The following is a 27,168-nucleotide window of genomic DNA, read 5'->3' on the forward strand; positions in this document are numbered from 1 at the left end:
GTTCAGCTTCCAAAAAACATTTCTAATGTCCCTCTTTCTCCAACTGAACTAAATCCAGCTGTAAAAGTGTCCATCCTGGCTCATTACTTTGAGATTGGGAAGTGTTCCTGGAACATCCTGGTAATGCTGACTCCTGGCCACTTGGTGGAACTAGAGGTTCTGCATTATGAGTTGACAGCGCAAAGACAGCCCACAGATACGGTCAACAGTGAAATGTAGGAGCTTCACCATCTGCCTTATCTCCAATTGTACCCTGAATAGCCCCAGTAGGAATATAAATCACTATTGAGATTGAGTCTGTCAACTCAGCCAGGGAGTGATGGAGGAAGGACTGATAGAGGAGAGGGGGTATGGGGCTTTTATATATTAATAAAGACCCCTGATGGCTCTTGATTGACAGGTCTGGCTAATGAAAAGTGAATCATGTCTCCCAAAATCCATTAGCACTTCTCATGCCAAACTGACGACCACAAGAAAAGAGCCCAGCACTTTAATACACATCGATCAACTTTCACAGACAGTATCACATCCTCAGTGCTTGATGTAGCGATGGCGAGAGAGTGGCTCAGTTTAAAAATGGAGTCAGGTCTGCCAGCCAGTGCTGCCAAGAAGCATCTATCGACTGCTGAGTATCATCATTACTACTCATTTCAGGAAAAACATAAAAGGTTAGATTTCCATTATATTGGAATGTCATTGTGTCTTTTAAGATAAAAGGAGATAATAAATAGAGTATGGATTTGGACAATGAGCAGTTATCCATAACTGTCTGTCTATAGAACGCATTAAACACGTATCATCTTTTGTTCATGTATTGATTTCAGATCTTCAAGGACAGTGATGCAGCAGGGCTGATGGGAGTGTAATAGGGAATTCATGAGAGAAGGTAATGGGGATGTCAAATATGAAATAGTTTTGTGCTGTAATGTACACTACCGTTCAAAAGTTTGGGGTCACAAAGAAATGTCCTTGTTTTTGAAAGAAAAGCACATTTTTTGTCCATTGAAATAACATAAAATTGATCAGAAATACAGTGTCGACATTGTTAATGTTGTAAATGACTATTGTAGCTGGAAAGGGCAGATTTCTAATGGAATATCTACATAGGCTTACAGAGGCCCATTATCAGCAACCATCACTCCTGTGTTCCAATGGCACGTTGTATCATTTTAAAAATCTAATCGATCATTAGAAAACCCTTTTTCAATTATGTTAGCCCAGCTGAAAACTGTTGTTCTGTTTAAAGAAGCAATAAAGCTGGCCTTTGTTAGACTAGTTGAGTATCTGGAGCATCAGCATTTGTGACTTTGATTATACAGGCTCAAAATGGCCAGAAACAAATAACTTTATTCTGAAACTCATCAGTCTATTCTTGTTCTGAGAAATGAAGGCCATTCCACGTGAGAAATTGCCAAGAAACTGAGGATCTCGTAAAACGCTGTGTTGTGCATCGTGGGAGGCCCCGGTGCACAACTGAGCAAGAGGACAAGTACATTAGAGTGTCTAGTTTGAGAAACAGACACCTCACAAGTCAACTAGCAGCTTCATTAAATAGTACCTGCAAAACACCAGTCTCAACGTCAACAGTGAAGAGGCGACTCCGGGATGCTGGCCTTCTAGGCAGAGTTGCAAAGAAAAAGCCATATCTCAGACTGGCCAATAAAAATAAAATATTAAGATGGGCAAAAGAACACATACACTGGACAGAGGAAGATTGGAAAAAAAGTGTTATGGACAGATGAAGTTTGAGGTGTTCGGATCACAAAGAAGAACATTTGTGAGACGCAGAAAAAAATGAAAAGATGCTGGAGGAGTGCTTGATGCCACCTGTCAAGCATGGGGGAGGCAATGGGATGGTCTGGGGGTGCTTTGGTGGTGGTAAAGTGGGAGATTTGTACAGGGTAAAAGGGATCTTGAATAAGGAAGGCTATCACTCCATTTTGCAAAGCCATGCCATACCCTGTGTACGGATCTTAATTGGAACCAATTGCCTACTACAACAGGACAATGACCCAAAGCACAGCTCCAAACTCTGCAAGAACTATTTAGGGAAGAAGCAGTCAGCTGGTATTCTGTCTATAACGGAGTGGCCAGCACAGTCACCGGATCTCAACCCTATTGAGCTGTTGTGGGAGCAGCTTGACCGTATGGCACGTAAGAAGTGCCCATCAAGCCAATCCAACTTCTGGGAGGTATGGGGTGAAATCTCTTCAGATTACCTCAACAAATTGACAACTAGAATGCCAAAGGTCTGCAAGGCTGTAATTGCTGTAAATGGAGGATTCTTTGACGAAAGCAAAGTTTGAAGGACACAATTATTATTTCAAATCAAAATCATTATTTATAACCTTGTCAACGCCTTGACTATATTTCCTATTCATTTTGCAACTCATTTAATTTATGTTTCTTTATGGAAATCAAGGACATTTCTAAGTGACCCCAAACTTTTGAACGGTAGTGTATATGGATTTTTTGGTAAGGGGGGGCTGTACATTTAGAAAATTCCCATGCATATCTCAGAGAGTAGGTAGATAAATAAAAAAGCCCCCTGAGAGTGACTGCTGAGGATCATGCTGGTAAGGAAGAGAGAGATGGAGGGGGGAAAAGGGAGAAAGACAAAAGGAATGGGGAGAAGGTTGTGAGAGTGGGTAGTCGGGGCACTATGTCCCAGCGTCAGCTCATTACATTTATCTCTGAGGTGGAGGATGAGGCTGCTGGAGCCCCAACCCAGAGTGGAAGCTGAGGCTGCTAAATATCCCCCAACCCAGAGTTCTGTCTCTGTCCTGCTCAGAATGGCCACCTGTTTATCTGTCGGTGCCTGGCTCCTCAAAGCAGCCCGGCTAATAACACTTTAAGGGCCTTCTCTCTCATTGGCTTTGTGGAAAGTGAACAAAGACACAGGCAGGGTTTCCTTTTCAAGGCCCTTCCCTCGCTGTTCCCTCCCACACATAGATATGACAGCAGTCACACACCGCCTGCCTGCACCCCAGCCACCAAAATCCAAATAAATAATGAAGAAACTCGCCAGGCCACCAAATAATCGATGCAGGAATGAAATCAAACCCCACAGACTTGAACCAAGTGGCACGAGAGCCTTGAGCATCATTGGATTTCATCGACAGAAGCTGGAAGGTAGGTATGCGGAGGGAGGGAGCAATGTTTGTCTGCATCAGATAAGCCCTGTGCCTCAGGTCGATATGGTCTCTCCAGGCTGCATAGCTCTGTTAATGGAACAGACGTACAAGCCTGATGACCCTGGACTCAGTATCGGGAGCTGAGGGCTGCTGCATACACACTCCACCTGGATTCAGTTTAGAGACTAGCAACTGTGTTATTGTATGGGACTACTGGAGATATTCAACTAAATCGTTTGCCTTTGATTCTTCTTGCATGGCAATGATTCAAACGTGTAGTCTATGATATGATACACCTATATACTGTATATATGATGGATTAGCTGTTGAGGATGTACTGTATGCATGCATGCATACACATAACATTTCCTGATTTGACTCGTGTTCAATCTTGAGTAAAAGGTGAAAACTGTATTGGAGAGCACATGGTAGCAGCCCACAATGGAAACTCAATCTCATGACGATAGAAGCTTCCATAGCAGTGTAATCCACAAGATGTTGGTGGCACCTTAATTGGGGAGAACGGGCTTGTGTTATTGACTGTAGAAGAATCATTGGAATGGTATCAAATACATCAAACACATGGATGTAAGGTGTTTGATACCATTCCATTTGCTCTGTTCCGGCCATTATTATGAGCCATTCAGTAGCCTCCACTGGTATAATCCTATGGGGACGTACAGAGACGAAGGGAGCGGTGTAAAATGATGCGATGCTGTGAAACTGCTCATGGTAACCTCACAGCATATAAAGTTAACAATGTAGCAACCGTTAAACTGACTTATATACTTGTAAACTGCACATAGAGCACCAAGCATGATCTAAATCCTAAAACAACAGTGGTCATTTGGATGGGCGTCTCGGAACTGGTCACACACACAATGAGTATCCATCGGGAGTGGGCGGGGGGATTCTTAACGGTCCACTTGGCCGGTTGGGCGGCAGGTACAGCAGTAATGAAGGCAGTTAGCCATGAGGAAGAGCCGTTAAAATGTAATTACAGGAGTTTAAAGAGCCATCTCCTCAATAGCTGCAGAGCAGTAAAGAGCATTCAGCACAGCACTCAAACATGCAGCTTCTTCTTCCTTCCTGTTCCTATTAGGTACCGTTTACTGTGCTTCCTGCACCATTCACACACACACACCACACCCATGTGCACATATGCACTCACACACACAAACACACACACACATTCACACAAACCACGTACATTCTGGGAGATGGGGAGGTTGCTGGCAATGGCATGATGTGGAGAGAGAGGGAGATTATCCAATGGCAATCAGGTGGGACTGCAGGGAGGGAGGGACGGAAGGAGCGACAGAGTCCAACAGAACAAATAATGGGGAAGAGACAGACAGAGGTAACAATGGGGAAAGCATAGGGTAGGTCACACAGGGGCTAATGTGTCTCATTTACAGATACACCCCACTCCCATACAGACATGCAGATACACACACAGACGGACACTTCCTATGGAGCAGTGATACCTATGGAGATGACTACCATCACCTGCTAAACTCCACCTGTATTGTTATAACAACACGTGTCACTCTAGATCCTGATGAAAATGTACAGCAGAGCAAGTGAGAAATTAGCATGTAGAAACAGTAAAGAATCACTGATGATGCTTTCCCTGCAGCCCCTAAACATAGATAAAGTAATTGGGATCACTTGGAGGCCTAACACAGACAAATGGTGAAGAGACATTGCAGCACCCACATCACTGCTAAATGCTTCTTTACTGCAGCCTGTCTGGATGAATACAACAGCAGAGCCGACGTGATGCTAATGATAGTAAATCACCAGCCAAAACAGATGCCTGCCTCTCTGTTCAGCAACATATGCTGCTTGGGAATATTCTATGAGTTCATCCATATGGTTTTGTCTTGTTATTGCTCAGGCTCATCCGTCCTCTGTGGTTACACCACTAGCAGGGTTATCCTTGACGTTTGAAATCCAGGATTTTTTGTTCGCAATGGGGATAATTGCTTGTGGAGAACAACTTGTGAGAGAGATGCAGAGAGATGCTCTGCAGATGGTAACATCATGTTCTCCAGATGTTGTTGACAAGTACAGAAGCACTTTGTTTCATTGTTCATTTCCACAGGTAGCTGTGAAGGAAATGAGAAGAGAAGAATAGAGGAGATGTGATGAGAAGACTGGCAAAGCTCAGTCGAGGTGTACTGCAGCCTTGACTCTCCTCTGTCTTTTCCCTGGACTCTTCATTGAGAATATGACAGGAAAGAAGCAGTGTTAGAAGGAGAGGAGAAGATAGGAGAGCTCAGCCTTGACTCTCTCTCTCTCTCTCTCTCATCCCTTGACTGCTCACCCATCTCAATGAACTAGTGAGACATGCCACATCGCCCTTGAAGATGATACTGAATTGCACAGCTGTGAGAATGAGAAAAATATTGAGTACATTTCATGAAGGTATTTGAGGAGAACTTCTTGGCTTCTTGACCTGTCCCCGGTGTGAGGTGTGTGATGAGGTAGCGTCCATGCGTGACAGTGCATTAACTCTCGGCTGGGTACCACGGTAACACCGTGGTAACTCTGTATAGTACCAATCACACAGGATGGACTGAGGTCCTGATTCACTCTCTCTGGGTCAGGCTCTGGAGTGCTATACACAGGGACTGGGAGGTCTTACTGAGAGTATATGATACCACTATCTCATGGGTACGGTACAGACTTCATACCAATATCTTTGGGTGGTGTGTGCATTCACTCTGATACTGTAGGTTAGTGATGTGGATCATCCAACATCAAACATCACCCATTAAAATAAAACACTGTGAACCTTACACTCTCTATAGTACTAATCTATTAGTACAAATACTTTTGGCATATTCAAATGAAATTGTTCCCTGTTGATGAATCATTAAATGAAAACGTTAGGTTGTGACACATGACCTTTTAGTTGTCTAGTCAGTCCAATGCCCTGTGGGGCTGAGGGTTATACAGTGATCTCTCTCTACCAGTGAGTAGTGAGGTGGAGTGTGGCCCAGTCTTAGAGGATGATGTGGTCATCATAGAAATGGATGACTTGAATGGGCATTATGTCGACTGTACCTACACAAGTTGAGTGTACCCATGCTAGTAATTCTATTTCTTTGTTGGTCATCCTGTATTTCCTCCACGTACCATCATAGGGCTTAATTACAAGCCATTCTCCTGCTGCTGCTGTGGGCCTTGAGGGCCATTCATTATAACGCTAAGATTTCTACTTTGGATCAAACTTTATTACCTCCCAACACTGACTGTGTTAACTCAGTTAGCACTGAGGACAGTTGCCCGTGGGATTGAATTAGAGATTGATGGGATGGCTCCCTCCCGGTCCTGGCCTGTATGTCCATGGATACATCCCAAATGGCACCCTATTCTCTATGTAGTGCACTACTAGTGCCTGCCATTTGGGACGTAACCCATGTCTAATCCTTTGGTTTGGTTGTAGCCAGGCCTGGCTGGCTGGAGGCAGTCATTTGTCTGTTCTATCTGTTCCCACCGGCTCTGTTTGTTAATGACTACAACTACCGCCCTGCACTGATTACTGTCACTCAGTAACAGATCTGGGTCCAACTGTGTCAGTACCACAAATGGCTGAACACACAAATCTCTACAATAGAGTTTTACCCCATGGTTAGAAACACTGGTGTGAATCTGAGGGTAAGCTAAGGTCAAGGGAACATCAGAGAGCGTTGACAGCAACTCTCAAGTCACTTATTCAAGAGGAGGAGCTTTGACACTTGACTTGACAAGTTACAAGACCACAGAGTAAGTATGATAATCCTTTAGACAGGGAGAGAGGAGATTGAATGGATTGACAGTGGCTCCTCTTCTCCTCGTCCCCTCCACTCCTATATCTGCATTCCAGCCTTGCAGCAAATATGGTCGATGAATATGAGGGCTAATGTTGTCCCGTGGGCTGTTGTCCCAATTGTGGATTCTACCTGTCTGCTACTGTGCACTGAAACAACTAGGGGCAGTACAGTCACCCACATACAGAACAATATGTTGTTCTCTCCATGACATAAACATATGTTACCTGAACTTACCTAACCACGTATCTGAGCGCTAGTGTCACAGTAACTAAACAAAGACTGTTCCTCTTTACAATGAGAAACACATAGTTATTTTTACTCCTCTGTCAGAGATGTCTTCTTGCAGTGTTTCCAAATATTTGATAGCGTGTGTAAAAAGAATGATGTATAATAAATCTTTATTTGCCAGCACAGCTCATTTGTTTGTGTTGCCAGCACTGTTTGTCAGTGATGAAACTCTGTGACATGAAACATATGCTGTAGGCCCTGGAAATACCAAGAAATATTGTTTAATTACAGTTGCAGCCTCATAGCCATACATCAAACTAGTTTTTCTGACGTGCTTTCCTTCTGGTGATTATTTTTCCTGTTGTCTACCTTTCCCCTGGATTTGATGAACAGATGCTTCACATACACAACAGGACAGGTGTTTTGATCCTGCCTACTATTTGCATATCTATTTTTTCACCAATAGAACTGCAACTGGCGTTCTGTGGCAAAAAAGTTAGTGTTGACAGTTGTTAGATCTATGTATCTATTTTTATAAACGAAATAAGTTTGCGGTTTAAGATTTGTTCTTAAATCAATGTGTGTGTGTGTGTGTGTGTGTGTGTGTGTGTGTGTGTGTGTGTGTGTGTGTGTGTGTGTGTGTGTGTGTGTGTGTGTGTGTGTGTGTGTGTGCTGCATGTGTGAGTGTGGTTGTATTTGTGTGCTGTGAGTGTGGTTGTGTTTGTGTGTTGTATGTGTGAGTGTGGTTGTGTGTGTGTTTCAGTCAAGTCATTTCCTACCATAAAGCTCTATAATGAAAGCAGAAGGGGTGGCAGTTGGGATACGGGTGTCTCTTGGAAATTGCTTTTCATCGCTCGCATGCGGAACCTATTTCCATTTCCGTCTTCTTTTCCAGGCAGGTAGATGATAGGTATAGGTGACCTCTCCTCTCCCCCTGGTCTGAAGGAGATGGAGGAGAGGAGAGTGTTCCTGACGGCCCACCATCACATTAAAGCTACAGGCATGTCGGACCATGCTGTCTGAGTCTGACCATGCAGGGAATTAAACAGGGACTGTGGAGACGACAGGAGGATTCTCATCTCATATGCCAATCTACCATGCCTTCCATGAATATGTCTATGTGCTACTGGGGTGCCACAGATAGAGGCAAGGGTGATGTGGATATCAAATAACATGGCAAAATGTACTAATCTCGATTGCATGGAGTGAGGAAAAGTTTAAAGGAATATGTGTTGCAGATATGCCTACTGATCCAAGAAAGAATCACCTGTTTTTATTTACATCTATATTCCTCTATAAACATGTCACAATGTGCTCAGGAAGATACATATTCTGGAATGAAGATTCAACTTTATTGCTTGCAGCTACAGATGTAGTATCTTAATTTGACCAGTATTGTTGGAGCAAAATAATCATGCGGCAACAGTATTCTGTTACGCTCGTTGATAGATGAAGACCAAGGTGCGGCGTCGTAGGCGTACATTTGACTTTATTTTCAAATGACACCAAAAAACAACAAAACACGAAACAAACGTAAAGCTCTGTGGCACTAAACAGCAACTATACAAAGGCAAGATCCCACAAACTAGGGTGTAAAACAAGCTGCCTAAGTATGATTCCCAATCAGAGACAATGACAGACAGCTGCCTCTGATTGGGAACCATACCCGGCCAACAAAGAAATAGACAAACTAGAATGCCCACCCAAATCACACGCTGACCTAACCAAATAGAGAAATAAAAAGGCTCTCTCAGGTCAGGGCATGACATATTCAAACGTTTAGTCCATAATGTTGCTTGATCTGTGGTTAGACTATTAGCTGGACAAAAGTAGGCTACATAAAAAGTGTGATACTGTTAATATACCTACCTGTATACCTACCTGTATACCTACCTGTGTGTTAGTGAACGTTTTCAAAGAATTTATGTAAATCACAAAGATTATCTGCATTTCCTGCAGCGCAGTAAAATTCTCAGCAAAAAACAAGTGACCAAATTAAGATCCTACACCTACAGGATGTGGTATGGTGTGTTTCAGGTATTCAAATGGGACTGTAGCTAAGAGTGGAACATAGTGGGGTAGTGGGGTATAAAACAGCAGGGAGGGATCACATCTTAATGTGATGAGCTGTGCAATAGCAGCAGTCTGCACAAGCCATGATGATAATTAAGCACAGTGTGCCTCTGGGAAATTATGCTAACGGTTGCTTCTTCTTGAATCACCTTAGTACCTATAAACATTTGGCTGGAGGTGATCATGCAACCAAGAACACACACCCATGTGCGCACGCACACGCACACGCACACGCACACGCACACACACCAAAAGGGAAGAGAGATAAATATGTTTTTAGGCCAAGGCTCTTTAGAGGGAAAACAATAGCAGGAAATCTCTGGTACCACACATAACCCACTGGGCACAGATGTCAGTTCAAATTTGTAATTTTTTTATTTCACCTTTATTTAACCAGGTAGGCTAGTTGTGAACAAGTTCTCATTTACAACTGCGACCTGGCCAAGATAAAGCAAAGCAGTGTGACACAGACAACAACACAGAGTTACACATGGAATAAACAATAAACAAGCCAATGACACAGTAGAAAAAAAATAATCTATATACATTGTGTGCAAAAGGCATGAGGAGGTAGGCAATAAATAGGCCATAGGAGTGAATAATTACAATTTAGCAGATTAACACTGGAGTGATAAATGAGCAGATGATGATGTGCAAGTAGAGATACAGGTGTGCAAAAGAGCAGAAAAATAAATAAAATAAACAGTATGGGGATGAGGTAGGTAAATTGGGTGGGCTATATACCGATGGACTATGTACAGCTGCAGCAATAGCTGATGTTTAAAGTTGGTGAGGGAAATAAAAGTCTCCAACTTCAGCGATTTTTGCAATTCGTTCCAGTCACTGGCAGCAGAGAACTGGAAGGAAAGGCGGCCAAATGAGGTGTTGGCTTTGGGAATGATCCGTGAGATATACCTGCTGGAACGTGTGCTACGGGTGGGTGTTGTTATCGTGACCAGTGAACTGAGATAAAGCGGAGCTTTACCTAACATAGACTTATAGATGACCTGGAGCCAGTGGGTCTAGTTTGGATTTACATTTGGTTGCGTTGTCAACTAACGTGAATTCAATGTCAAATCAACAGCAAAAAATGACAATGTCATTGGATTGAGGTTAAAAGTTGGGTGAAAAAGAGACAAAATTCCCTTATGTTGATGACTTTTTGCAAACCCAATCAGTTTTCCACATTGATTCAATGTCATCACATTGAGAGAGATGGGAGGGAGAGTGAGAATGGATGGAGAGAAAGACAAGGAAAGAAAGAGAAAAAGATAGAAAGAGGAGAGTCAGGAGTGGTGACTTAGAAAGTAGATGAGAGGACAGTACTAGAATTCTGATTCAAGGAGACAGAGCGAAACAACTATTCATCCAAAAGATTAAATACGATTTCAGAAAAAAATCAATTTGTCCTGCTGTTTAAGCAGCACAAAGAGGTTACACAGAGAACGGAAGCGTGCTCGGAATGGATAAAATATGCTTTTAACTGGATGAAATTGCATGTCTAAGACTGTATGAAATAGGTTGGCAAAAAGGGTGATCACACAGGTGATTCTATGGATTACTTCTCTCTCTCTCTCTCTCTCTCTCTCTCTCTCTGAAATGGGAAAAACCTGTTGACCCTTTTGAGGCAAAAGAGTAAGAGAGATAGAGAGGGGTAACAGAGAGAGAGAAAATAATAGAGGAGAAAAGGGAAGGCATGAAAGAGAGAAAGAGAGCACTTGAAAATACATTGAGAGGGAAGAGATTAGAAGGGCTATAAAATTGCTCAGTAGAATCACTACCCATCTACAGAGTGGGCATGGCAATCTGGGGCACAACAGCAGTGGTCAATCAGAGAGCAGAGAACCATGGACTAATAGCCCTGTGTTATCACCATGATTAGTTCAGCTTGTATGTGGTCAAGACAACCGTGACACACGTCAGACTTGTACCAGTGCCTCTTCTACCTCATGAACAAATGAGAAAGGAGTGAGAAAGTAAGTAAGTAAGAATTAAATAAAGAAGATTACAATACTATTACCATATGTTCCGGGAAGGCTCCAGGACAATAAGGATGATGGTATAGAGGGCTTATAGACTCACTCACTGGTCTATATAACTATAGCAATAACTGACAAGAGGACAAAGTAACAATTTGTTCATTACTCAAGCAGCTCTTCATACATGTATGACAACAATCATATATCACATGAAAGGTGAAAACAAAACTTAACCTACATCCTATAACTGAAAGACACAAAGAAAGGACAAATAATTACAATCTTTCAGTGTACAACATGTGCTTGTACTGCACTTCCAAAGAAGAAGTTTACGGAATCTCTGTCTTAGTCATGTCCTACCTGAAGACACGTGAATCTGTCTTAGTCATGTCCTACCGAAGACACGTGAATCTGTCTTAGTCATGTCCTACTGAAGACATGTGAATCTGTCTTAGTCATGTCCTACCAAAGACACGTGAATCTGTCTTAGTCATGTCCTACCGAAGACACATGAATCTGTCTTAGTCATGTCCTACTGAAAACACGTGAATCTGTCTTAGTCATGTCCTACCTGAAGACACATGAATCTCTGTCTTAGTCATGTCCTACCAAAGACACGTGAATCTCTGTCTTAGTCATGACCTACCAAAGACACGTGAATCTCTGTCTTAGTCATGTCTAACCGAAGACAGGAGAATCTCTGTCTTAGTCATGTCCTACCGAAGACATGTGAATCTGTCTTAGTCTTGTCCTACCGAAGACACGAGAATCTCTGTCCTAGTCATGTCCTACCGAAGACACGAGAATCTCTGTCTTAGTCATGTCCTACTGAAGACACGAAAATCTGTCTTAGTCATGTCCTACCGAAGACACATGAATCTGTCTTGGTCATGTCCAACCGAAGACACGTGAATCTGTCTTAGTCATGTCCTACCGAAGACAGGAGAATCTCTGTCCTAGTCATGTCCTACCGAAGACACGTGAATCTCGGTCTTAGTCATGTCCTACCGAAGACACGTGAATCTCTGTCTTAGTCATGTCCTACTGAAGACATGTGAATCTCTGTGCCGCAACCAATCTTTCATCTTAATTACTTTCATTTCAATATCTCTGTTCATGTTTTAATGTCACAAATTAATTTACTTATCCGACGAATTGGTTGTCCTTGAAAACACGTGAAGGTTTAGCTCAATGTTACAGATAGCGACGTTCACCAAAACCCAAATGAATGAGTCAATAAATCCATCTATCCCATGTAGCCTACTTGCTAGATTGAATTTGCATAGTATACAAATCAATGACAAAATGCAGTGTACATGAGAAGAAACCGAGATGAAAAACGGAATACATTTTTTCCCCCTGACCCATATATTCCCTGGAAATCCACATTGTGGACTTCACATTCCTAATTTAAGAGTTCTACTGTGTACTCTGGACTTCACCCCAGCTGAGCATAATCTGAGAAGGTGGCCAGATGATATGTTCAGAACTGAGCCTTTGTCTGTGTTGGGTTTGGATGGCTGCATTAGGAGGGATTTGTGCCCAGTGACAGTGTGTGCGTGCATGTGCATGCATGTGTAGCCTACCAATGTGACAGTGACAGTGTGTCTTTGGGGGACTGGTTTGTCTTGAGGCTGAACAATCATGGTAGCTGTCGCCTGGGCTTAGTGGGTCTCCTGTGGTCCCAGGGGGACGTGAGTGTGAAGAATGTGTCAGATGTGAACAGGACATCACATTGCTTCCCCTCCCATTCACAAAACAGTCATGCTAAGCTGCATATGCACTCAGCCATACCCTGGCTCTTTACAGGTAAACTCAATGTGAGGTAAACTCACTGTGCCAGACTGCCAGGCACTCAACATGAAACATGCTCATATTGTGAGCAGAATTGTGTTATGGCACAGGGCCAAAACAGGTGTCTGCTTTTGTTTCATCAAATGTGCTTATCTGCACTATGGACCTCCTGGTGTATAGAGAGCGGGGGGGAAAGGACATTGTTTTAAAATATATAAAGATTGACGTTTGTCCTTTTTGTGTTTGAATACTTTCAGTGCTATTCCCTGTTGGCACTATGGAACTGGTGTACAGTATACATTCTTGATAGCAGAAAGTATATTTTCAAATAGACATTCAGTATTATTCACTGGCTCAATTTAAAACTGTATGAAAAAGCTCTATAGAAAATGTGGGATTGAAAATCAGTAATATCATCAGGAATCCCAGTATTACATCCCATCCTCAAATCAAAGTTTATTTGTCACGTGCGCAAAATACAACCTTACAGTGAAATGCTTACTTACAGGCTCTAACCCAAAAAAAGTGTGTGTGTGTAGGTAAGTAAAGAAATAAAACAGTAAAAAGACATTTGAAAATAAGAGTAGCGAGGCTATATACAGACACCGGTTAGTCAGGCTTATTGAGGTAGTATGTACATGTGGGTATGGTTAAAGTGACTATGATGAACAGAGAGTAGCAGTAGCGTAAAAAGAAGGGATGGCGGGTGGTGGGACACAATGCAGATAGCCCGGTTAGCCAATGTGCGGGAGCACTGGTTGGTCGGGCAAATTGAGGTAGTATGTACATGTCACGGCCGTCGTAAGAAGTTGACCAAGGTGCAGCGTATTCCTTTTTATTTATAGAAAATGTAGCCAACAAAACAAGGAAACGACCGTGAAGCTTAACAGAGCTATGACGCCTCTAACAAAGTTAACTACCCACAAAACAACAGGGAAAGAAGGCTGTCTAAGTATGATTCCCAATCAGAGATAACGATAGACAGCTGTCCCTGATTGAGAACCATACCTGGCCAAAACATAGAACTAAAGAACACTCCGGACCCAAAACCTGAACCTATAGGGGAGGGTCTGGGTGGGCATCTATCCGTGGTGGCGGCTCTGGTGCGGGATGTAGACCCCGTGCCACCTCTGGCTCACCCCACTTTGGTAGCGCCTCTGGTGCACGAAGCCTCCAGTGATGATCCATGGCACGAAGCCTCCAGTGATGATCCATGGCACGAAGCCTCCAGTGAGGGTCCATGGCACGAAGCCTCCAGCGACCATCTCCAGTCAGGAGCCTCCAGGGTCCAGGACCCTCGTCGCCGACCCCGGACTGGGGACACCCTCGCAGGCTCCGGACTGGGCAACCTCGTTGCGGGCCCAGGACTGGAGGCTCCGTACTGGAGGCCGTCACTGGAGGCTTCGGACTGGAGGCCGTCACTGGAGTCTTCGTGCCATGGACCCTCACTGGAGGCTTCGTGCCATGGATCATCACTGGAGGCTTCGTGCTATGGATCACCACTGGAGGCTTCGTGCCATGGATCATCACTGGAGGCTTCGTGCCATGGATCCTCACTGGAGGCTTCGTGCCATGGATCATCACTGGAGGCTTCGTGCCATGGATCATCACTGGAGGCTTCGTGCCATGCATCATCACTGGAGGCTTCTCGCCATGGATCATCACTGGAGGCTTCGTGCCATGCATCATCACTGGAGGCTTCTCGCCATGGATCATCACTGGAGGCTTCGTGCCATGGATCATCACTGGAGGCTTCGTGCCATGGATCATCACTGGAGGCTTCGTGCCATGCATCATCACTGTAAGCTTCTCGCCATGGATCATCACTGGAGGCTTCTCGCCATGCATCCTCACTGGAGGCTTCTTGCCATGGATCATCACTGGAGGCTTCTTGCCATGGATCATCACTGGAGGCTTCGTGCCATGGATCGCCACTGGAGGCTTCGGGCCATGGATTCTCACTGGAGGCCGGGTGCGTAGAGCTGGCACAGGACGCACCGGGCTGAAGAGACGCACTGGAGGCCTGGTGCGTAGAGTTGGCACAGGGCTTAACGGGCTGGGGAGATGCAATGGAGGCCTAGTGCGTAGAGCTGGCACAGGGCTTACCGGGCTGTGGAGACGCACCGGAGGTCTGGAGCGCAAAGCTGGCACAACCCATCCTGGCTGGATGCTCACCCTAGCCCGGCAACTGTGGGGCGCTGGCACAGGACGCACTGGGCTGTGGATGCGCACCGGCAACACAGTACATGTAACTGCAAAGCATGGTGCCTGAAGGGTCACACGCTCCTCAAAGCGACTGTCTTGCTCCAGACTCCAACCCCTCCAAACTCTTTCGTCCCTCTCCACTGCCAACCACTCCTCGCTCAAACGGTCCAAGAACTCCTCCTCGGTCTCGGACTCACCCCTCAGCACCGACGCCCAAGTCATCTGCCTCTCAGGTTTCCGTCGTGTTCTCTCCTCCTGACTGCTTGGTCCTTTGGTGGTGGGTAGTTCTGTCACGGCCGTCGTAAGAAGTGGACCGAGGTGCAGCGTACATATTCCTTTTTATTTATAGAAAATGGAGCCAAGGAAACGACCGTGAAGCTTAACAGAGCTATGACGCCTCTAACAAAGTTAACTACCCACAAAACAACAGGGAAATAAGGCTGCCTAAGTATGATTCCCAATCAGAGACAATGATAGACAGCTGTCCCTGATTGAGAACCATACCCGGCCAAAACAAAGAACTAAAGAACATAGAATGCCCACCCAAATCACACCCTGACCAAAACAAAATAGAGACATAAAAAGCTCTCTAAGGTCAGGGCGTGACAGTACGTGAATGTATAGTTAAAGTGACTATGCATATAAGATAAACAGAGAGTAGCAGCAGCGTAAAAGAGGGGTTGGTGGGGGAACACAATGCAAATAGTCTGGGTAACCATTTGGTTACCTGTTCAGGAGTCTTATGGCTTGGGGATAAAAACTGTTGAGAAGCCTTTTTGTCCTAGACTTGGAGAACAGAGAACAGTCTATGACTGTGGTGGCTGGAGTCTTTATTAAGGTATGAAGAACAAAGGTCCCAGTATTACATCCCACCCTGTATTAAGGTGTGAAGAAAAAGGTCCCAGTATTACATCCCATCCTGTATTAAGGTGTGAAGAACAAAGGTCCCAGTATTACATCCCATCCTGTATTAAGGTGTGAAGAACAAAGGTCCCAGTATTACATCCCACCCTGTATTAAGGTGTGAAGAACAAAGCAGCTGTTTCCTATTGTCCTATTGGCTCCTCTTAGCAGCAGAGGGAGACAAAAGAGAAAGATCAGGAGAGGCACCTGAGCGCAGTAACTAGTTGTGAGCTCCCATTAATCAGTCTGCTGCAAGAAGTGTGTGTGTGTGTGTGTGTGTGTGTGTGTGTGTCTGCCTACATGTGTGTGTGATAGTATGTAGCATCCAGGGTGTAGCCCTAGCCGGGGGCAGCGTAATAAATTCCTCCAGGAGACACGGGGCCCCACTGCGCTGCTGTAATGAAGCAGGGACCCGAGGTGACTCCTGACCTGCTGGCATTAAAGTGAAATAAAAAACATTCCCTTCAGCCTTCACCTCACCACCACGCCTGGAGGTGGGGCCTGGGGTGCTGGAAGGGGGTTTGATAAGGGGAAGGAAGGGGGGCTGGAGGGGGTGCTGGAAGGGGGTTTGATAAGGGGAAGGAAGGAGGGCTTGAGAGGGGCCTGGGGTGCTGGAAGGGGGTTTGATAAGGGGAAGGATGGGGGCTGGAGGGGGAGGGGAGTTGAGGGTGTTGGAGCTGTAACATTGTTTCCCTCCAGTGGAGACAGATCACTCAAGACTACAGCACTGGGAACGACCTGGGAGGGCCTGAAAGCATGTTCTCTTTTCACAGCCATGGCATTCTAAAACAGTGGTTTTGGTGATGGGATGATTGTGGAAGCTATACTGTATGTAGAAGATCAGCGCTGCCATATAATCATCTCTATATCTTTAGTATCCATGGTGGTGTGGTGTGTGTAGGAGACAGCTTATATTTGATCATTCCCCATCATCCCCTCTCTCCTTGAGGATCCTCCTAAAATGAGTGATTTGTCACAAGGAGAGAAAAATACCCCTCCAGCCCAGGGAGGTGAGGTGGGTGGATGGGGGGATAAGGGGGTAACATGGGGGTAATGGTGAGGAACAAACAGAAAAAACACCCTCCATTTCCTGGAGAACGAGGCGAGCCCAAAGGGGCGTTTGCTCAGCAGTCAATGTCAATGTTCCACACAATGTATTTTTTAAACAAACCCTTTTGGTTCCAGGTAGAACTAATTTGGGTTCCTTGAAGAACCCCCCTTTTTTTAGGGCGGTAGGTAGCCTAGTGTTTAAAAGCCATTGGGCCAGTAACCAAAATGTCGCTGGTTTGAATCCCTGAGCCAACTAGGTGAAAAAAAAATGTGCCTTTGAGCAAATCTGTCGATGTGACTAATTGCTCCTGTTAGTCACTCTGGATATCAGTATCTGCTAAATGACTAAAGTGTTCTACCTGGAACCAAAAATGTTTCTCCTATGGGGACAGCTGAAGAACCCTTTCAGGTTTGAGATAACACAATGATGAGATAGTAAAACATAAAAACAAAGAAGAAGTACATCTATCTCACTGTCATACTGTGCTCAACCGTGTTGGATCTTGCCTAGCCATCTTGTTTCAAGAGGATCACAATGGAAATAAGTCCCAGACTTTATTGTGTGTTATCCATGATTTAACTCATGTGCATGTATGGCTCTTTAACATTTTATGTGTGCTTACAGGCTGGATCTATCTGACCGTGACCTGGCATAAATTGGTGAATATACATTGTTAGTTTTCCCCGTTTGTGGTCGGAGCACAAACAGCTGTGCTCTCACTGGCCCCTGCCCCACTCTGGCCTGGCTAGTGGTGCAGCGCAGAGCGGAGTGTCTAGCTACCAGGGGACTCACTATTAAGAGCTAAGCATCTGCGGAGGGGGGCAGGGTCTGGAGCGGTAACATTAAGTTAAACCCAACAAAAATAACATCTCCCGGCCTCCCAGATGGGAGGTCTAAAGCACCGCAGTGCCAGGGCTGTATCACAACCGGCCTTGATCAGGAGTCCCATAGGGCCTTGCACAATTTGCCCAGTGTTGTCCGGGTTAGGGGAGGGTTTGGCCAGGGGGGCTTTACTTGGCTCATCGTGCTCTAGCGACTCCTTTTGGTGGGCCACTCGCCTGCAAGCTGACTGCGATCGTCAGTTGAACGATGTTTCCTCCGATACATTGGTGCGGCTGGCTTCCATATTAAGTGGACGGGTGTTAAGAAGCGAGGTTAGGCGGATCATGTTTCGTGGGCACAAGACTCAACCTTCACCTCCCGAGCCCATTGGAGTTGCAGCGATGAGACAAGATCAAAATTAGGGAGAAAAAGGGAGTAAAAAAATGCAAATAATAAAAATTTAAATGACAGGTCACTGACAGCCACGCTGCAGACACTGCATGCACAAAACACACTTGTGGACCCCAGGAAGAACAGCTGTGGCTTATTCACAGCTAATGGGTATCCAAATAAACTAAACTAAGCTAAACATGCACACACACACACAGACACACACACTGCTATGGAAGCCAGAGAAGTGGGATTTTTTGAGGAGATTTGATGTTTACTCTCTGTCACGTTTCGGATGAGGACTTTAAAACCCCTCTGAGATCCAAACAGGCTTTTTACATAAAAGTGTGTGTATGTGTGTGTGTGTGTGTGTAGACATTGTGTCATAATGCCTCGTCTCCACATTTATGCATGCTGTGGACAAGAGTGGAGTATCTTCCTTTGTTCTAGGTTTCCAACAGAGTAAACAAGCTCCACTTCTCTGGTGTGTGTGTGTGTGTGTATGTGTGTGTGTGTGTGTGTGTGTGTGTGTGTGTGTGTGTGTGTGTGTGTGTGTGTGTACACACACAGCCTTCTCTGTGGTCTGCTTTGTATCATTTTCTACACAGAAGGACTATGAGGGAATACAAGGCCATTGTTCAGAAGTCTTTATACACAGTTTATATGGAGAAAGCGAACAAAAGGAGACTTCTGACTTGATTCAGTGCATAAGAGGTTCTAAAAGCTACAGTATGTTCATAAAGGAGGACATATAGACAGATACAGTACCTATCCGAGCCCTCTCCTCCCTGCTCCTGTTCACTGGTCTCACAAATTGGACACACCCTGGATTGTGTTCACTTAACCACTACATCTCTGGTTCCAGTCAAATCTCATTATAATACAGACAGGTGCAATGGCTTCAACTATACTAAAGACAGAGAGAGATCATCCCTGCAGACATCCTCCTCTCCGGCTCTCTTCTTCTCCCCTGGTTAACCACAGCTGTAAGTGAACAGGAGAAATGGTATGGTTTTGATGAGCGGTTCTCCCCTCCTCCTCCTCCTCTCCCTCCTTCCATCCATCCATCCATCACCTGCCCACCACCTCTGCATATGGTGGCCTGTGCTCTGATGAGCATGGTGACACACACACACACACGCATACGCGTGCACACACAGACACGGACACACACCTGGGTCTAATGACAGCTCTTAAGGGCTGCCTGCGCTAATGGAGTCTCAAGGGACTCCACCCTCTCGCCTTCACCCTCTCCTGTCATTGGACAAACAGGTTGATGAGAACCCTGCCATAGCGACAGACACCTGGTCATCTGCGGCAACAACAGAACATTAAAGAGACCCCCCCCCCCATTCCTCCCCAACCCTCATTACTCCCCCTCCAGAAGTTGAGCCCGGAAAATGGAATCTTCCTTTGTGGTGGAAGGAGAGAGGGATGTGGGGAGTGTAAAGGGATTTTTTTAATGACCCCCCCCTGAAACAAAGACCTAGGCTACAGTATGTCTCAATACTATGAAATGGCTCCTTTCTTTTTCTGGATAGGTTACCAGCATTTGGCTTTCACCTGCCATGTTCTTTCAGATCAGTGATAATGAAGGGGAGGAGAGGAAAATAAATTGCCTTTATTTAACCAGGAAAGACATTGAGAATGAGAACACATTCTCTTTTACAATAACGACCTGATCAAGAGAGCGCAATGAAAGAAAGGAAGCTATTGAGGTCTATTGAGACACAAAGGAATTAAATAATCAAATAATCAGAGTAGCCTCGTTCTCTGTTAACATCGCCATGGATGAAAGCTACGACCTGTGACCTGTTAGCTGCTGACATGAGATCAGCTCTGATCAGGTCTAATCAGGTGGTTCTCACACACTGTGTGGCATGATGACCTCTAACCTCTGACCCCTCCTTGGTAACGACCTCTTTATAACCAGGGACTGGCCCCAATATAGCTATGTCCCCTTCCACCCACACTGACCAACACCCAGGACAGCTTAGGTTGAACTCTGTCCATTCACATTGGGAAACTGACCCTTTAATGAAACACAATGATGTGTTTAAATGTGTCCCTCCATCTCTTCATCCATTACAGCCACACTGATAGCCTGTGCACAGTGGTTCGACTGGGTTGGGTCCTGATTGAATTCCCTGCTCATTGATTCTGCCTTAATCACTGAAATCACAGTTCTACGGCAGTGGAGACAGATCACTCAAGAACAACAGCACTGGGAAGGACCTGGGAGGGCCTGAAAGCATGCTCTCTTTTCACAGCCATGGCATTCTAAAACAGTGGTTTTGGTGATGGGATGATTGTGGAAGCTATACTGTATGTAGAAGATCAGCGCTGCCATATAATCATCTCTATATCTTTAGTATCCATGGTGGTGTGGTGTGTGTAGGAGACAGCTTATATTTGATCATTCCCCATCACCCCCTCTCTCCTTGAGGATCCTCCTAAAATGAGTGATTTGTCACAAGGAGAGAAAAATACCCCTCCAGCCCAGGGAGGTGAGGTGGGTGGATGGGGGGATAAGGGGGTAACATGGGGGTAATGGTGAGGAACAAACAGAAAAAACACCCTCCATTTCCTGGAGAACGAGGCGAGCCCAAAGGGGCGTTTGCTCAGCAGTCAATGTCAATGTTCCACACTCTTAGAAAAAAGGGTTCCAAAAGGGTTCTTTGGGTTCCATGAAGAACCCTCTCTGTAAAGGGATCTACATGGATTTCAAAAGGGTTCTATTTTTTTAGGGTGGTAGGTAACCGAAAGGTCGCTGGTTCGAATCCCTGAGCCAACTAGGTGAAAACTAGTTGCTCCTGTTAGTCACTCTGGATATCAGTATCAGCTACAGTTCCTTTGCGAAAGTATTCGGCCCCCTTGAACTTTGCGAACTTTTGCCACATTTCAGGCTTCAAACATAAAGATATAAAACTGTATTTTTTTGTGAAGAATCAACAACAAGTGGGACACAATCATGAAGTGGAACGACATTTATTGGATATTTTTTAACAAATCAAAAACTGAAAAATTGGGCGTGCAAAATTATTCAGCCCTTTTACTTTCAGTGCAGCAAACTCTCTCCAGAAGTTCAGTGAGGATCTCTGAATGATCCAATGTTGACCTAAATGACTAATGATGATAAATACAATCCACCTGTGTGTAATCAAGTCTCCGTATAAATGCACCTGCACTGTGATAGTCTCAGAGGTCCGTTAAAAGCGCAGAGAGCATCATGAAGAATTAAGGAACACACCAGGCAGGTCCGAGATACTGTTGTGAAGAAGTTTAAAGCTGGATTTGGATACAAAAAGATTTCCCAAGCTTTAAACATCCCAAGGAGCACTGTGCAAGCGATAATATTGAAATGGAAGGAGTATCAGACCACTGCAAATCTACCTGGAACCCAAAAAAATTTATCCTATGGGGACACCCGAAGAACCCTTTCAGGTTCTAGATAACGCAATGATGAGATAGTAAAACATAAAAACAAAGAAGAAGTACATCTATCTCACTGTCATACTGTGCTCAACCGTGTTGGATCTTGCCTAGCCATCTTGTTTCAAGAGGCTCACAATGGAAATAAGTCCCAGACTTTATTGTCTGTTATCCATGATTTAACTCATGTGCATGTATGGCTCTTTCATGTTTTACAGTGGGGCAAAACAGTATTTAGTCAGCCACCAATTGTGCAAGTTCTCCCACTTAAAAAGATGAGAGAGGCCTGTAATTTTAATCATAGGTACACTTCAACTATGACAGACAAAATTAGAAGAAAAAAAATCCAGAAAATCACATTGTAGGATTTTTAATGAATTTATTTGCAAATTATGGTGGAAAATAAGTATTTGGTCACCTACAAACAAGCAAGATTTCTGGCTCTCACAGACCTGTAACTTCTTCTTTAAGAGGCTCCTCTGTCCTCCACTCGTTACCTGTATTAATGGCACCTGTTTGAACTTGTTATCAGTCTAAAAGACACCTGTCCACAACCTCAAACAGTCACACTCCAAACTCAAATTTGGCCAAGACCAAAGAGCTGTCAAAGCTGACACAGAAACAAAATTGTAGACCTGCACCAGGCTGGGAAGACTGAATCTGCAATAGGTAAGCAGCTTGGTTTGAAGAAATCAACTGTGGGAGCAATTATTAGGAAATGGAAGACATACAAGACCACTGATAATCTCCCTCGATCTGGGGCTCCACGCAAGATCTCACCTCGTGGTGTCAAAATTATCACAAGAACGGTGAGCAAAAATCCAAGAACCACACGAGGGGACCTAGTGAATGACCTGCAGAGAGCTGGGACCAAAGTAACAAAGCCTACCATCAGTAACACACTACGCCACCAGGGACTCAAACCCTGCAGTGCCAGTCGTGTCCCACTGCTTAAGCCAGTACATGTCCAGGCCCGTCTGAAGTTTGCTAGAGAGCATTTGGATGATTCAGAAGAAGATTGGGAGAATGTCATATGGTCAGATGAAACCAAAAAAATAACTTTTTGGTAAAAACTCAACTCGTTGTGTTTGGAGGACAAAGAATGCTGAGTTGCATCCAAAGAACACCATACCTACTGTGAAGCATGGGGGTGGAAACATCATGCTTTGGGGCTGTTTTTCTGCAAAGGGACCAGGACGACTGATCCGTATCGTGAGATTTTGAGTGGAAACCTCCTTCCATCAGCAAGGGCATTGAAGATGAAACGTGGCTGGGTCTTTCAGCATGACAATGATCCCAAACACACCGCCTGGGCAACGAAGGAGTGGCTTCGTAAGAAGCATTTCAAGGTCCTGGAGTGGTCTAGCCAGTCTCCAGATCTCAACCCCATAGAAAATCTTTGGAGGGAGTTGAAAGTCCGTGTTGCCCAGCAACAGCCCCAAAACATCACTGCTCTAGAGGAGATCTGCATGGAGGAATGGGCCAAAATACCAGCAACAGTGTGTTAAAACCTTGTGAAGACTTACAGAAAACGTTTGACCTCTGTCATTGCCAACAAAGGGTATATAACAAAGTATTGAGATAAACTTTTGTTATTGACCAAATACTTATTTTCCACCATAATTTGCAAATAAATTCAGGGAGAGGATGTTTTACAGTGGGGCAAAACAGTATTTAGTCAGCCACCAATTGTGCAAGTTCTCCCACTTAAAAAGATGAGAGAGGCCTGTAATTTTAATCATAGGTACACTTCAACTATGACAGACAAAATTAGAAGAAAGAAAATCCAGAAAATCACATTGTAGGATTTTTAATGAATTTATTTGCAAATTATGGTGGAAAATAAGTATTTGGTCACCTACAAACAAGCAAGATTTCTGGCTCTCACAGACCTGTAACTTCTTCTTTAAGAGGCTCCTCTGTCCTCCACTCGTTACCTGTATTAATGGCACCTGTTTGAACTTGTTATCAGTCTAAAAGACACCTGTCCACAACCTCAAACAGTCACACTCCAAACTCAAATTTGGCCAAGACCAAAGAGCTGTCAAAGCTGACACAGAAACAAAATTGTAGACCTGCACCAGGCTGGGAAGACTGAATCTGCAATAGGTAAGCAGCTTGGTTTGAAGAAATCAACTGTGGGAGCAATTATTAGGAAATGGAAGACATACACTGATAATCTCCCTCGATCTGGGGCTCCACGCAAGATCTCACCTCGTGGTGTCAAAATTATCACAAGAACGGTGAGCAAAAATCCAAGAACCACACGAGGGGACCTAGTGAATGACCTGCAGAGAGCTGGGACCAAAGTAACAAAGCCTACCATCAGTAACACACTACGCCACCAGGGACTCAAACCCTGCAGTGCCAGTCGTGTCCCACTGCTTAAGCCAGTACATGTCCAGGCCCGTCTGAAGTTTGCTAGAGAGCATTTGGATGATTCAGAAGAAGATTGGGAGAATGTCATATGGTCAGATGAAACCAAAAAAATAACTTTTTGGTAAAAACTCAACTCGTTGTGTTTGGAGGACAAAGAATGCTGAGTTGCATCCAAAGAACACCATACCTACTGTGAAGCATGGGGGTGGAAACATCATGCTTTGGGGCTGTTTTTCTGCAAAGGGACCAGGACGACTGATCCGTATCGTGAGATTTTGAGTGGAAACCTCCTTCCATCAGCAAGGGCATTGAAGATGAAACGTGGCTGGGTCTTTCAGCATGACAATGATCCCAAACACACCGCCTGGGCAACGAAGGAGTGGCTTCGTAAGAAGCATTTCAAGGTCCTGGAGTGGTCTAGCCAGTCTCCAGATCTCAACCCCATAGAAAATCTTTGGAGGGAGTTGAAAGTCCGTGTTGCCCAGCAACAGCCCCAAAACATCACTGCTCTAGAGGAGATCTGCATGGAGGAATGGGCCAAAATACCAGCAACAGTGTGTTAAAACCTTGTGAAGACTTACAGAAAACGTTTGACCTCTGTCATTGCCAACAAAGGGTATATAACAAAGTATTGAGATAAACTTTTGTTATTGACCAAATACTTATTTTCCACCATAATTTGCAAATAAATTCATTAAAAATCCTACAATGTGATTTTCTGGATTTTTTTCAAATTTTGTCTGTCATAGTTGAAGTGTACCTATGATGAAAATTACAGGCCTCTCTCATCTTTTTTAGTGGGAGAACTTGCACAATTGGTGGCTGACTAAATACTTTTTTGCCCCACTGTATGTGTGCTTGTTTATTTTAAATGGTCCAATTACTAAACTAAACTAAAAAGAGAAAAACAATTCTAAGAGTGCAGGCTGGATCTCTCTGACCGTGACCTGGCATAAATTGGCGAATATACATTGTTAGTTTTCCCTGCTTGTGGTCGGAGCACAAACAGCTGTGCTCTCACTGGCCCCTGCCCCACTCTGGCCTGGCTAGTGGTGCGGCGCAGAGCGGAGTGTCTAGCTACCAGGGGACTCACTATTAAGAGCTAAGAATCAGCAGAGAGGGAGGTGGAGGGGAAGGCAGGGCTAAATGTGGCTGTTATCTCCCTGAGAGTTGTTGCAGGTTTCAGCAGTACACACACACACACACACACACACACACACACACACACACACACACACACACACACACACACACACACACACACACACACACACACACACACACACACACACACACACACAGCCTGTCAATGACAAACAACTAATATAACTGCATAGGTATTAGGCATAAAATCTAAACACATACATGCAGAGTGCACAGAGGTTATTGATTACAAACCTGCACACTCCCTCACACTTGTGGTCTCAGATACTGGCACTTAAAGGAGTACTAATGAGAGAGATGAATAAATCAGCACTGAGGTGATGGAGTGCTGGGGTCACTGGAACCTTGTCTGAGAGGAGATCTAGCCAAGCCTAGACTTAAACAACACTTTAGTGGGGGGCATAAATACAGTGAAGACTGGAAGGGTGAAGACTCCCTGGGTGAGTGTACACAGCAAAGACTAAGATAACAATGAAGCCACAATCTATATGCAATATTAATGCTGATCTACACCCCCCCCCCCCCCATATTATAGGGGAGAGGAGTAGGGACTTCCACTTTGTGCTGTATAAGTGCTTCCTCTCTTCACCTTAATGCAGACACTCAGAGAGCACTGTGCAACATGTAATGATGATATTAGCCATTCAGCTCCAAGCATAAGGAGCCTAATTAGCCTTAGCATGGGCTGTTACTATCTTCTCTCTGCTCTGCTATCCAACAGACATTCATTTCTACAGGGGATTTGTCTTTAAGGGATCCACAGATAGTAGGCTATTGATTAATATGCTATTGCTCACACACATCTATAAGGGAATGTGGATTATGGTCATTGGTGTCATGTGTCATTTGTGATTTTCTCTGTCATGTCATGATGATTATAGGTTAAGTAGCAGCTCAATTTGGTCTTGATCTTTTGGTGTTGATGATGAGGGGTAAAAGCGCTGAGACTGAGCATGTGCGAACCAGGCTGGGCTGATTTATAAAGACAACACAACAAACCCATTAGCCTATGTCATATTCATCACTCACAATCACACACAGTTCAACTGATGGGTGGGTGTGTATGTGTGTGTGTGCGTGTGTATGTTTGTGTGTGTGTGTTTGGTGTGCATGCTTGCGTATGAGCGGGGGTTTTAAAGTTGATGACAGGATTTGGTGTGTATTGATGTCTGTGTTTGGCTTATATCGAGTGGGTGTTTAGTCTGTATTGAGTGTGTGTTTTGTCTGTATTGAGTGTGTGTTTAGTCTGTATTGAGTGGGTGTTTAGTCTGTATCGAGTAGGTGTTTAGTCTGTATCGAGTGGGTGTTTAGTCTGTATTGAGTGGGTGTTTAGTCTGTATTGAGTGGGTGTTTAGTCTGTATTGAGTGGGTGTTTAGTCTGTATCGAGTGGGTGTTTAGTCTGTATTGAGTGTGTGTTTTGTCTGTATTGAGTGTGTGTTTAGGCTGAGGCTGACTATCGATCAGGCAAATGAGAAATACATGCACTCAGGCAGTTCTCTCTCTGTGGGCACACAAAAGCATTCAAACATACATTTTCCAACCAAGTAGAGGAGTCACAAAAGTCAGAAATAGCAATAAAATAAATCACTTACCTTTGAAGATCTTCATCTGGTTGCAATCACAAGGGTCCCAGGAACACAATAAATGGTTGTTTTGTTAAATAAAGTCCTTTTTTATATCCCAAAAACTCAGTTTTGTTGGCGCGTTTTGTTCAGTAATCCACTGGCTCAAAGGCGGTCAAAACATGCAGACGAATACATCCTAATAGTACCGGTAAAGTTTGTCAAAACAT

At 44.4% G+C, this 27,168-nt stretch overlaps 1 protein-coding gene across 1 annotated transcript in view; it reads right to left on the reverse strand.

The window, feature by feature from the left end:
* The window catches only part of LOC116358163 (transmembrane protein 211-like), a 160,411-nt gene that overhangs the window by 2,799 nt on the left and 130,444 nt on the right, over positions 1-27,168 (reverse strand). The window lies entirely within an intron of this gene.

Source organism: Oncorhynchus kisutch, linkage group LG28 (genome assembly GCF_002021735.2).
Source record: "Oncorhynchus kisutch isolate 150728-3 linkage group LG28, Okis_V2, whole genome shotgun sequence".
In the NCBI taxonomy this organism is placed as follows: Eukaryota; Metazoa; Chordata; class Actinopteri; order Salmoniformes; family Salmonidae; genus Oncorhynchus; species Oncorhynchus kisutch.